Source organism: Vombatus ursinus, unplaced genomic scaffold (assembly GCF_900497805.2).
Source record: "Vombatus ursinus unplaced genomic scaffold, bare-nosed wombat genome assembly UNPS02014449.1, whole genome shotgun sequence".
NCBI classification, from domain to species: Eukaryota; Metazoa; Chordata; class Mammalia; order Diprotodontia; family Vombatidae; genus Vombatus; species Vombatus ursinus.
Genome location: NW_020954227.1, coordinates 285,356 through 299,570, shown reverse-complemented (window position 1 = coordinate 299,570; position 14,215 = coordinate 285,356).

Here is a 14,215-nt window from a genome sequence, read left to right as displayed (position 1 = left end):
TCACACCAGGAACAGAGTCCAACTTTAACATAAAGTTTGAAATCAAGAAATAGGGTGGGAGAATGAGTAAAGAACAAAAAAAGAAACTGACCATTAAAATCTACTTTGGGAATAGGGAAGATCAAAACACAAACTCAGAAGACAATGAAGAGAAGTAGAGGAAAAATTAGGTAAAGAAATGAGAGTAAAGGAAAAAAATTATGAAAAGGGGCACCAAAAATACTGAAGAAAGTAACACCTTAAAATACAGAACTAAATGGAAAGAGGTACAAAACTTCACTGATGAAAATAAATCCTTCAAAAGCAGATTTAGCCAAATGGAAAAAAGAGGTACAAATGCTCAAAAAAAAAAATTAACTCCTTAAAATATAGAATTGGGAAGTGGAAGCTAATAACTCCATGAGACATCAAGAAACAATAAAAAGAAAGTAAAAAGAATGAAAAATATAAGAAAATGTGAAATACTCTTTGGAAAAATAAATGACTTGGAAAACATATCAAGGAGAGATAATTTAAGAATTATTGGACTAGCTGAAAGCCATGATCAAAGACAAAGCCTGGACATACATTTCATGAACAAAGAATATTTCTTTTATAAAGGAAAACTGCTCCCAAATCTTAGAACAAAATGATAAAAGAGAAATTTAAAGAATCCCCCAATCACCACCTGAAAGAGATCCCAAAACTCTAAGAAATCTTCCAGAGCTCCAAGGTCAAAGAAAAAAATACTTCAAGTAGTTGACTTTCAAATACAAGAATCAAGAGAAGCATAAAAAGGTAAATATGAAAGAGAAAATATAAGGGACTCGATAAGGTTAAACTACTTATATATGGGAACTATATGGAAAGATGATAAATGTAATTCCTAAGAACATTATCACTATTAAGATAGATGTATTCTACATAAGCAGAAGGTATGGGAGTAGTTGATTATATATTGTATATGATGTAAAAAAAAAAATGGATGAGCAAGAAAGAGGGATACCCTGGAAGAAGAGAGAAGGAAGAGAACAGTGAGGGAAATTATCTCACGTAAAAGAAATGCATAAAGAAGAGCTTTTACAGTGGAAAGGAAAAGGGTAGGGGCAGGTAATACTTAAATCCTACTTACATCAAGACTGGTTCAAAGAGTGAAAAATATATCTACACACTCAAATGGGTATAGAAATCTATCTTATCCATCAGGGAAATAGGAAGGGAAGAGGATAAAAGGGAAGTGATAACAGGAAGGGCAGATAAATGAAGGCAGTGGTCAGAAGCAAAACAGATTTAGAGGAGGAACAAAATAAAAAGAAAGAGAAAAGGATAAAGAGAAGAAAACAGGATGGAGGAAAATGCACTGCTAGTAATCATAACTGTGAATGGGATGAATTCACCCACAAAACATAAGTGGATAGCAGAAAGAACTAGAAACCAGAATCCAACAATGTTGTTTACAAGAAACACATCTGAAACAGAGAGACATACACAGAGTTAAAATAAGGGGCCAGAGCAGAATCTATTAAGCTTCAACTGATATAAAAAGGGCAGGGTTATAGATCTCAGAAAAAGCAAAAATAGACCTAATTCAAATAGATAAGTAGGGAAATAGCAACTTGCTAAAAGGCAACACAGAAAATTAAGTAATATAAATACTATACATATATGCACCAAATGGCATAGCATTCAAATTCTTAAAGGAAAAGTTAAATGACTTACAAGAGGAAACAGACAATAAAACTATACTAGTGTGGGAACTTCAACTTTTCCATCTTGGAAGTAGATAAATCTAACCACAAAATAAAGAAAGAAGTTAAGAAGATGAACAGAATCTTAGAAAAGTTAGATATGATAGACCTCTGGAGAAAATTGAATGGGAATAGAGAGAAGTATATTTTTTTTCTCAGCTATACATAGCATTTTAACAACAACAAAAAAAATACATATCTTTTAGGATGTAAAAATCTCACAATTAAATACAGAAAAGCAGAAATATTAAATGCACTGATTTCAGATCATAATGGAATTAATATTACATTCAATGAAAGGCCTTTGAAGCAAGTATTAAAAATTAATTGGGAACTAAACTAATTCTAAAGAATGAGTGGGTCAAAGAACAAATTATTTTATAGAGCTAAAAAAATAACAAAATTCATTTGAAAGAACAAAAGGTCAAGAATATCAAGGAGACCAATGGGGGGAATAATGTGAAGGGAGGTGACCTAACAACACCAGATTTCAAACTATATTATAAAGCAGTAATCATCAAAACCATCTGGTACTGGCTAAGAAATAGAATGGTGTATCAGTGGAATAGATTAGGTACACAATATTGTTGTCAGTGTTGTTCAGTTGTTTCAGTAATGTCCAACTCTTCACGACCCCATTTGGGGTTTTCTTGGCAAAGATACTGGAATGGTTTGCCATTTCCTTCTCCAGCACATTTTACAGATGAGGAAACAGACAAACAGGGTTAAGTGACTTGCTCAGGGTCACACAGCCAGTAAATGTCGGAGGCCAGATTTGAACTCAGAAAGATAAGTATTCCTGATTCCAAGCCTGGTACTCTATCCACTGTGCTGCCCAAAGTACACAATATACAGTAGCAAATGACCACAGTAATATAGTGTTTGACAAACCCAAAGATCCGAGTTTTAGAGGTAAGAACTCAACATCTGACAAAAATTGCTGGGAAAACTGGAAAGCAGTTTGGCAGAAACTAGATATCGACCAACCTCTCATATCGTATACCAAGATGAATAATTTAGATATAAAGGGTGATGTCATAAGTAAATTAGGAGAACATGGGAAAATGTACCTGTCAGATCTATAAATAATAGTTTATGACCCAAAGAAGAGATTAAAGAGGATCATGGGAAGCAAAATGGATAATTTTAATTACATGAAACTAAAAAACTTTTACACAAACAAAACTATTGCAGTCAAAATTCAAGGGAAAATGGGAAACTAGGGTGAAATTTTATAACATGTTTCTCTGATAAAGGCTTCATTTCTCAAATATATAGAGAAGAGAGCCAAATACACAAAATATAAGAGCCATTCCTCAATTGATAAAGGGTCAAAGGATATGAATAGGAAGTTTTCAGAAGAAAATAAAACTATCAATAGTCACATGAAAAAATGCTCTAAATCACTACTTATTAGAGAAATACAAATTAAAACAACTCTAAGATACCATCTCACACTTATCAGATTGGATAATATAACAGAAAAGGAAAATGACAAACGCTGGAGGGATGTGGAAAAATAGGGAACTGATCCAACAATTCTGGAGAACAATTTGGAACTATGTGCAAACGGCTATAAAATAATAAAATATAAATAATAATAATAATAATAATAATAATAATAATAATAAAATAATATAAATAAATATAATACAAATATAAGTATATAAATAAATATAAATATAAATATATATTATATATAAATATACAATTTTATATATTATATATTATATTACATATAATTATATATATAAATATATAATATAATATATATAGATATATAAATATATAAGATAAATATAAATATAAATAATATAAATAAATATAATATAATATAATAATAAAATATAAAAAGAGAGCATACTCTCTTACCAGAAATACCACTACTATCCCACACAATATACTACACCATCCCAAACAGATCAAAGAAAAGGGGAAAGGACCTATTTGTACAAAAAATATTTATAGCAGCTCTTTTTGTTGTGGCAAAGAAGTGGCAATCAAGGTAATGCCCATCAACTGGATAATGGTTGAACAAGTTGTGATATATAATTGTAATGGAATACTATTGTGCAATAAGAAATAAGAAGCAGGGCGGTTTCAGAAACGTCTGAGAAGAATTAATATGATCAATGCAAAGTGAAGTGAGCAGAACCAGAACACTCTACACAGTAACAGCAATACTGTAACAATCATCAACTGTGAAAGACTTAACTACTCTGATCAAGACAGTTCCAAAGGCTCCAGAATGAAAAATGCTATCCAACTCAAGAGAGAACTGATGAACTCTGAACGTAGATTGAATCATACTTTTTTAAAACTTTATTATTCTTGTGTTTTTTGTCTATTTTCTTTTGAAACATGGCCAATATGGAAATGCGTTTTACAAGACCTCACATGTATATATAAAATTCTTGCCTTCTTAAGAAGTGGAAAGGGAAGGGAAGAAGAGAATTTGGAACTCAACATTTTTAAAAATTAATTTTAAAGATGTTACACATAATTGGGAAATGTTTAGCTAACTAAATAAAAACATATTAAAAAGAAAAAGCCGATTAAGACCTTGGGTCATAATTAGTACTCTTTATTTAGCTGGAAAAAGCACCCATAGACTTTTTAAAATGCAAAGCTCTATATATTTGGAATATCCTGGGTAATTCACAGGTATCACAATAGCTATCTGTCTCTGAAGCTAGAATAAAACATTTACTATAGCAAAGGATTTGCCCCTTGGAACAGCACCCAAAAAATATTTTTTCTCACTGATGCTTTTAAATTGGAAAAATTTTACTCTGCATGACATCAACTTTTTAAAGAAATCTCACTTTTTGAGTAAGAACAGGCTCTGCCTTAGTGTAAAAAGAATAAATCAAAAGATAGCTTATTTTTGCAGTGCAAGATAACTAGTACATCAAACAAGTATTAGGAGAAAAGTTAAGGTTAAGTCATAGCTTATTTGAAATTATTTCTTCTGTGAAATCTTTTTAATGAACAGGAAGAATTGTGGAAGGAATGATCAAATAATCAAATGGTTAAAATGAAAAGGACCAGTAATTGATCATTGCTTTGAAGAATACAGGAAAAATAATCTGAAGTTTGTGATTCATGACTTTGAATATTTATAGTATAGATACATATATGTATATGATGTATGCATATTGCAAATCTGGGCACAAATCAATCAATTCATTCATTCAATCATTCATTAAACAAATATTTATTAAGCCAGTACTACTATGCAACTTGGGTAAAGGCTTTTATGGAACAGGTGACATATAAACTGATTTGTCAAAGACAACAATCTCAACAGGTGTAGATTATACTGCCGCTATAGGAGATCTAAATGTACAAAGGTTCTAAAACAGGAAAAGGGAAGGCAAAGTCAAATAATGGTGAAAAGTTTTCACCAAAAACAAAAATCTGCCCTAGCCTTTTAAAGTTTGTCTGGCATGCCACAGCTCAGATTAGTCTACACCATGAATGGATACAATAGTAACTAACTCAAAAAGAAAGTTCTTCAAATACTTTACAACCAAGAACTTTTCCACAACAGCTTTTTAAGCTACCCAGGAAATGGCCTATTTACTTTAAGCAATAATAGATATGATATCATTCTAATAATGTAGAGTACAGATGATTTTGTGCAATTCCTTAGAATTCACTGTAACAGGATATGATGTATAAGACAAGTAAGAAAAGTGTAAGAATACTATCACTATCTCATCCACCAGGCTCTAAATTCTGGAGTTCTGACAATAGTATTTTTCTGTCACAGTATTTGTATTCAACTTTTCCTTTCCTTTTCAAAGCCATCATTCTAGTCCATTTCTCAAATGATTACTACAATCTCATCTCCCTACTTGAGTTGATCACTATTTCTCTCCATCCTGCACCAGATTTGAAGTTTTAAAAATATTACTTTTGTCATATCACTCCCCTGCTTGGTAGAATTTATGGCAGTTCCTAATTTCCTATTGAATCAATCCTAAACTCAGTCTAGCATCCAAGGCCCTTCATCAATTGCCTTCCCTTCCCCCATGCACCTGTCCATCCCTATCTCATTACATCCACACATAGTTATGTGCTTGAGCAAGCTTATCACCTTACTAACCTCTGCATCTCATCTCCTCCCACAAACCCCATGATGTTCCCTTGACCTACAATATCCTCCACCACCTGCCTTTTCAAAGCCATCATTTCCTTAAAGACCCAGCTCAAAACTTATTGACTCTATGTAACTTTCTCTGACTCCACTGATCACTCCCTTGGATTCTAACTCTTATACAACAACAAACATTTATGCTTAATCATGTACTTGTTTTCCTTTTCTCATTTCATGTACTGTATAACACCTACCTCTCAGGAATACTGTGGCAATCAAATGAGATAATACACTATATAAATTAAATATCAGAAATATTATTACTAGTATTTCAAGTATTAAGTTTAAATAATAAATTTAAATCCTTCAAATCCCTGAAGGATCATAATTCTACACTTAGTATCATACTCTATGTGTTTGATAAGTATTTATTGAGTAAACATCTTTTCAACAACTTGATCAAGCATACTTATACTTCATAAATTTATAAACTTAATGTCAAGGAAAAAAATGAAAGATGGCAAATTTTAGAGACATTTACACACAGAGAAAGTTTTAAGATAACTGCATTTATATTGTGTTTAAAGTTTGCAAATTAGTTTAGATTATGTTTCATTTAAGCTTCATGACAATCCTGAGACACAATAGCTATTAAAGGTATTATCTGTACTTTACAGATGAGGTAACTTCATTAGTTAAGTGGTTCGTCCATAGTCACATGGGACAGCAGTACAGGCAGGATTTGAACCAACCCTGTGCCAGCTCCAATGCCAATACACCATAATGCTTTGTGTGTTGAATCTAAATTAAGGTTGAAATTCTACAGTTTTCTTGAGTAGTCATGTGGCATCACTGTGCAAACCCCCAAAATGACATGACATTAATCTTAAAAAGGCCAGAGGGCTACGGTAATAACAGGATTTAAAATCCTCTGTTTCATGGGAGTAATTTTTAAATTCAACAAGCAAGTCATCACAGATGAATTGTGTCTACAGTCACAAAGCTGTTATGACCACTTCAGAGACTCCTCCCATGAAAAGTTAGTTTTTCAGGGGTTTTTTCCATTTATTATTTATGACACTAATAATTTATGTCTTTCAAAGTATGAGACTATTTGTGTGGATTAAAACATTCAACCATGAGAGGAAAAACTTTTCTGTGGCAGTGGCAATGACATTCAATAACTATTCCAACTAATCCCAGACCTTTTTGCTACACCTGTGCCACAAGATGCATATCTTATTCAGTCATATAGTACTGAGGACCTGTTGTAACATGGCAGAAAGAAAAGATTTTCTCCAACAAAGAAAAACAAGGAAGAAGAGAAGCTTTTGCTAATACAAATTTCTAAAATCAAACATGATCCTAATTTTTCAATTAGTTAGTAATCTTAAACCAAAAAAAAAAGAGTTTTTGCTTATCCCCAGGTATTACAAGATTTGTGCAGGTGATTTTACCGCTAATACCATTTTAATCTCCCCTATCTCACAGAACGTAACTAATCTAAGAATTCTGATGAATTTTTAAATTGCCTGTACTTAAAAAGAAAGATTATATCTTTTTTAGCTTTTTTTTCCACACATGAGAAATAAAGGTGAAGCAGAACATAGGAACAGCTCAAAATCATCTATTTCTTTAATATTACAAATATTAATCATTTTATGGATTTTCAGAGACTGTAGCCCAATAGTTAGAAGGTTTGTTTTTGTTCATCTGTTTTTTAGAGATCAGTGAAGCAGCAGAGAGACAGTGAGGGACTGCCACTACACCATTCCTCATCTTTGATCTTTAGCTATTTAGAACAAAAATTACTTTAAGTGAATATTCATTTTACTCTCCTTACACAAACACCTCCCAATGGTTTCATTTAGTCTACATCTATTACAGAGCACTACTGTTATTTCTATGAAGCAGCAAAGTTCTAAGATTCATTAGGTAATTAACAAATGCTTATTGACTTGAATTCTCTAAAAAAAATAATCTTGCCACAAAAATTACTGTAAAATCATGTTTAATAATCCCAATTAGTAGATCTTCTATCTGGCAATAAGGCATCCAAATAAAAAAAGCACAAAAAACTGATAAAAACACATATTAGGTAGTCTTGGCCTTTTATTTTTCCTGATTTCCTTTAATACTCAGCTCAGATCTCATCTTGTACAGGACGCCTTTCCCAATCTATCCTATGGCTAGCACCTTCCCTGAAAGGACCTTACACAGAATCTTCATACATCTTGTACCTACAGTTATTTATGTTTTATCCCTCATTACTCCTTGAGTAAAACACATTTATTTTCAAATATTTCCTTCACAACTTAAAAGAATATACAAATGTATGGAAGCAGCATGGTACAACAGAAAGGGCACTGGCTCTGGAATCAGAGGACCTGGGTTCAAATCTCACTTGTCACTTCTCTATGTGAGCCTGGTCAATTCTCTTAACTTCACTGGATCTGTTTCATCAAACTGTAAAATAAAAAGGCTGGCCTACATGACCTGCAAGGTCCCATCAAAGTTCTTGTGATTCTATGTATATAATAACACTTTTGCTATATGGAACTTAGCCATTCGACAAGCTCACTTATCTGAACTAAGCAGAGGATCAGGACTTAAACAAAAAAATGGTCTTTGAGCAGCCATAAAAGATGTCTATATACTAAAAACAAATGCACTTCACTCAGAGTCTATTTACTTTTCATTTATAAAGAATTCTAACAATTAAATTCAAGAAACATTAAGTGTCTGCTATGTCTCCAAGCCACTGAGGATACAAAAATGAAAACAATCTCTGCCCTCAAGAAGCTTATAGTCTTCTGGGTTGGAAAGGGAGGAAACAGATATATGTAACACCCAGTTAAATAAATAAAATATGTATATAAAAAATTCTATAATTTCAAAGACAGAGTGATGACAAATGGGAGGCATTAGGAAAGGCATTTTGTAGGAGATGGCACTTGAGCTCTGCTTTGAAATATGCTAAGAAATAGAAGATGAGGAAGGAATACATTACAAACAAGCTTATTTACCTGGTTTCCAACCACACAATAAATAAGAAATAATAAATTATAAAGAACAACTACTGGCAAATACACTAACAGTAGAAAAAATTATAACTGACGGTGGAGCCAAGATGGCAGAGTAAAAGCAGTGACTTGCTTAAGGTCTACCCCAAACCCCTCCAAATACCTGTAAAAAATGGCTCTAAACAAATTCTAATGCAACAGAACCCACAAAGAGACAGAGTAAAACAAATTTCCAGCCCAAGACAACATGAATGGTTGATTAGAAAGGTCTATCGCGCCAGGCAGGAAGAGGAACACAGTTCAGCTTGGGCACACAGGCAAAATAGGCCTCAGGGAAGCTGGAGCACGCCTCAGAGGAATGAATTACAGGCAGCTGTGGCAGTTTCCAGACTTCTCAAAACCATTAACGCCAAAGAGAACTTAGAAGGTCAGTAGGAAAAGTCTGTGACTGTGGTGAGAGAGAAGCGTGGTCCCAGCCCCTGTCTCGCGCAGGCCCACGGTGGCAGCTGCCTCCAGAGCTTCCGGCCCATAGACTAAGGGGAAATCCAGTGGCTGATCAGCGGGGGATTGCAGGGATCTCTTTGCTGGTGCTAAGGCAGGATACTCTTGCTTTGCCTGTGCTAGGATCTAGGTCATAGCTCTGGGTGGCAATCCTGGGGCAAGGAGGAATGTTAGTGTGGTGGAGCTTGTAGTCACTCATAGACCAGAACACAGGCCAAGGAAAGGATCAAACACCTCGCCCTGGATCAAACACCTCGCCCTTGATCATATCACCTTGGAAGAACTGAAAATTTACAAGTCCCTAGAAGTATCTCTGAAAATAGCTGCACAAAACCCCTGAAGCTTGGGACAGTACATTCTTTACACTAGAAACTGACCCCTACCTTAACAAAGAGTTTATAACTCAAGTAACTGGCTGGGATCATGAGCAAACAAAGGCTCAAAAAAAAAAAGCGTCAGACCATAGAATCTTTCTTTGGTAACAATGAAGATCAAAACATACAACCAGAAGGAGACAACAAAGTCAAAGCTCCTACATCCAAAGCCTCCAAGAAAAATATTGGTCCCAGGCCATGGAAGAGCTCAAAAAGGATTTTGAGAAGCAAGTAAGAGAAGTAGAGGAAAAACTGGAAAGAGAAATGAGAGTGATGCAAGAACATCATGAAAAACAAGTCAACAGTTTGCTAAAGGAGACCTCAAAAAATACTGAAGAAAGTAAAAAACAGCCAAACCCATGGGGCAGCTAGGTGGTGCACTGGAAAGAGCACTGGCCCTGTAGTCAAGAGGACCTGAGTTCAAATCTAACCTCAGACCAAATACTTGACACTTACTAGCTGTGTGACCCTGGGCAAGTCACTTAACTCCAATTGCCTAAATAATAATAATAATAAACAGCCTAACCTAAATGGCAAAAGAAGTCCAAAAAGCCAATGAGAAGAAGAATGCCTTAAAAAGGAGAACTGGCCAAATGGAAGAGGAAGTCCAAAAGCTCACTGAAGAAAATACTTCCTTAAAAATTAGAATGGAGCAATTAGAAGCTAGTGACTTTAGGAGAAATCAAGACATTGTAAAACAAAACCAAAAGAATGAAAAAATAGAAAACAATGTGAAATATCTCACTGGAAAAACAACTGACCTGGAAAATAGATCCAAGAGAGACAATTTAAAAATTATTGGATTATCTGAAAGCGATGATCAAAAAAACAGCCTAGACATCATCTTTCAAGAAATTATCAAGGAAAACTGCCCTGATATTCTAGAATCAGAGGATAAAGTAGAAAGGATCCAATAATCACCTCCTGAAAGAGATCCCAAAATGAAAACTCCCAGGAATATTATAGTCAAATTCCAGAGTTCTCAGGTCAAGAAGAAAATATTGTAAGCAGCCAGAAAGAAACAATTCAAGTATTGTGGAAACACAATCAGGATAACACAAGATTTAGCTGCTTCTACATTAAGGGACCGCAGGGCATGGAATATAATATTCCAGAGGGCAAAGGAGATAGGATTACAACCAAGAATCACCTACCCAGCAAAACTGAGTATAATCCTTCAGAGGAAAAAATGGACATTCGGTGAAATAGAGGACTTTCAAGCATTCTTGATAAAAAGACCAGAGCTGAATAGAAAATCTGACCTTCAAATACAAGACTCAAGAGAAACATGAACAGGTAAACAGGAAAAAGAAATAATAAGGTTTAACTGTTTACATTCTTGCATTGAAAGACGATATTTATACCTCATGAGACTTTTGTCAATATTAGGGTAGTTGGAGGGAAAAAATTACATGTGTGTATATATAGATACATAGGTAAATAGAGGGCACAGGGTGAGCTGAAGATGAAGGGGTGATATCTGGAGAATAAAATTAAAGGGTGAGAGAATATTATACTGGGAGGAGAACGGGAAACGTAGAATGGGGTAAATTATCTTACATAAAACAGACAAGAAAAGGCTTTTACAATGGAGGGGAAAAGGGGGAAAGGTGAGAGGGAATGAGTGAATCTTATTCTCACAGGATTTGGCTTAAGAAGGGAATAACATACACACTCAATTGGCTATCTTACCCTACAGGAAAATAGGGGGCCAGGGGACAAGAGATCAGAGGGATGATAAAGAGGAGGGCAGAATGAGGGAGGGGGTAATCAGAAGCAAACATTTCTAAGGAGGTACAAGGTAAAAAGAGAGAACAGAATAAATGGGGAGTGGGATAGGATGAAGGGAAATATACTTGGTTTTTCACAATATGACCACTTACGGAAGTGTTTTGCATGACTACACATGTATAACCTCTATCAAGTTGTTTGCCTTCTCAATGAGGGTGGGTGGGGAGGGAGGGAGAAAATTTGGAACTCAAAGTTTTAAAAACAAATGTTAAAAATTGTTTTTATATGCAACTGGGAAATAAAATATACAGGCAATGGGGTAAAGAAATCTCTCCTGCCCTACAGGAAAATTGAAGGGAAAGGGGCTAAGAGAAGATGGAGGGGGGAGATAGAAGGGAGGACAAATTAGGGGAAGGGGTATTCAGAATGCATGCCATCTTGGGGTGGGGGGAGGGATGAGATAGGGAGAAAATTTGGAACTCAAGATCTTGTGGAAGTGAATGTTGAAAACTAAAAATAAATAAATTAATAAAATCGGAAAAAAAAATTGTAACTGACCAGGAGGTACTCAAAAAGACCAGCAACCTGGGGCCATTATCATCATGGTAAACTATTAAACACAGTAGGAAAACTTATACTAATAAGATCCAAAAGTGGTTAAATTATATTCTATATGTTCTGCTTTTAAAAAGTTAATAAAATAGGTAATAAACCTTAAAATAATTTCTATCCAAAAAAGGTTAAAATACAAAATTTAAATCCTCAGCTATACATTTAACTGACATTCCAAAGTGTTCCAGATAGGTATTATATAACTTTAAAACACAAAAAAAGCAATAACTTTTTTATTTTTAAAATACTTCATATTTTAGTAGGAGTAGATATTACTTATGCAGAGGGGAAATTTGAAAGCTACTTTGTTTTCAGCTAAATTACTAGAAGGTATCTGTTTAAAATTACAAAGAGAAAACCAGTTAGCTGCTGCTTCTCGTTGAAAATGTTAGATTATAGGGCAGCTAGGTGGTGCAGTGCATAGAGCACCAGCCCTGAAGTCAGGAGGACCTGAGTTCAAATCTGGACTCAGACCAAACACTTGACACTTACTAGCTGTGTGACCCTGGGCAAGGCACTTAACCCCAACTGCCTAAAAATTTAAAAAAAAAAGAAAGAAAAAAAAAAAGAAAATGTTAAATTATTACAGCCAAACATCTCCCAAGGAAAAATAAAATAAAATTTGGGTTTAAAATTTAATATGCTGAAAGATAAAACCTGAAACAACCAAAAAAAAAAAAAAAGCACAAGCCAGTACTGGAAAGAAGGCCACATTAAGAATATAAAGAATGAATTCTAGTTTCAGCTTTTCCTGAATTTGAATGAATTCACTTTTAACACCTTTATACTGGTTCTTTTTTTCCATGTATAAAAAAAAAGCCCTGCCTACCTCAGAATCACAGCTTTTCAGAAGTGAACAGGCTCTTGGAAATCTTGTCCATCTTACTAATTTAGATTTTAAAAGATAAACTGTGAGGATCAAATGAGAGAACTTACATGAGAGGACATGAAAGTGTAAAACACTGTAAGAGTAAAGCACTATAAGCACAGCAGTAAACCTGGATTGGAATCCTGGCTTGGTCACCTATATGACCACAGGACAGTTATTTAACCTCTCTGGGAATGTTTCCTCATCTGCAAAATGAGAGGTATTAGACAAAATTAGCTCTAATATAAGGTGCTTTCCACACCTAAAGATATAAAATGTGAGCTACTACTAATTCAGACTACTAATAGTCTATAGGCATATTCATCTTCAGTTAAAGTCAAAAGATGTTTTTTAATTAATTTTGAATACTTACATACAAAGTACAGTCCTATAGGGGAAAGCCTTAGATATTCCTTCCAATTTTTAAATTCTATCAAAAATCATTATGAAGGAAATGGCTTATGATATAAACTGGACAATATAGACACAGATATAAATTGTCCTTAAAGCACCCAAGAACATCAACTAGTAGGGAATACTACAATTTAATGGAAGAGTCAATTATCGACAGTGAATTTATCATTTTTTCAAAAAACAAAACCAGCTTCTGTGAACACATACAAAGTAAAGTGAGCAGAACCAAGAGAACATTGTACATCAGTGACAGCAATATTGTAACAATGATTAACTGTGACAGATTCAGTCACCCTAATGAATACAGTGATCCAAGACAATTTCAAAGGACTCATGATAAAAAATGCTATCTACCTGCAGAGAGAAATCTGATGAACTCTGAGTGCAGACTGAAGTTATTTTTTCACTTTATTTTTCTCACTTATTTTTGGCAACATGGCTAATATGGAAATACGTTTTACATGACTTAAATTTATAACTGATATCATATTGCATGCCTTCTCAATGAGTGGGAGAAGAAAACGGAGGGAGAAATTTGGACTAAAAAAATTGTCAATGTCCAACATAAAGAAAACCAACTTTATCACAAATGAAAATGTATCATCATTAACTCATTACATGACACAGTGTAAAATCATTATTTAATGAGAGGCAGCATGGTTCAATTTAAAAAATAAAACATTTAATTTGGAATCAGAAGACATAAGGTCAATTAGGTCTTTTTTCTCTTTTGAAATATGAGAGGGGGGTCACACTCTCTCAAGTACCTTAAAGCTCTGAATCTCATGAGGAAGCTAATAGGAATCTAGAACACAGAAGTCTAATCCTTTGATAAATACTTTTCATGAGGTAGCTGGCAGAAA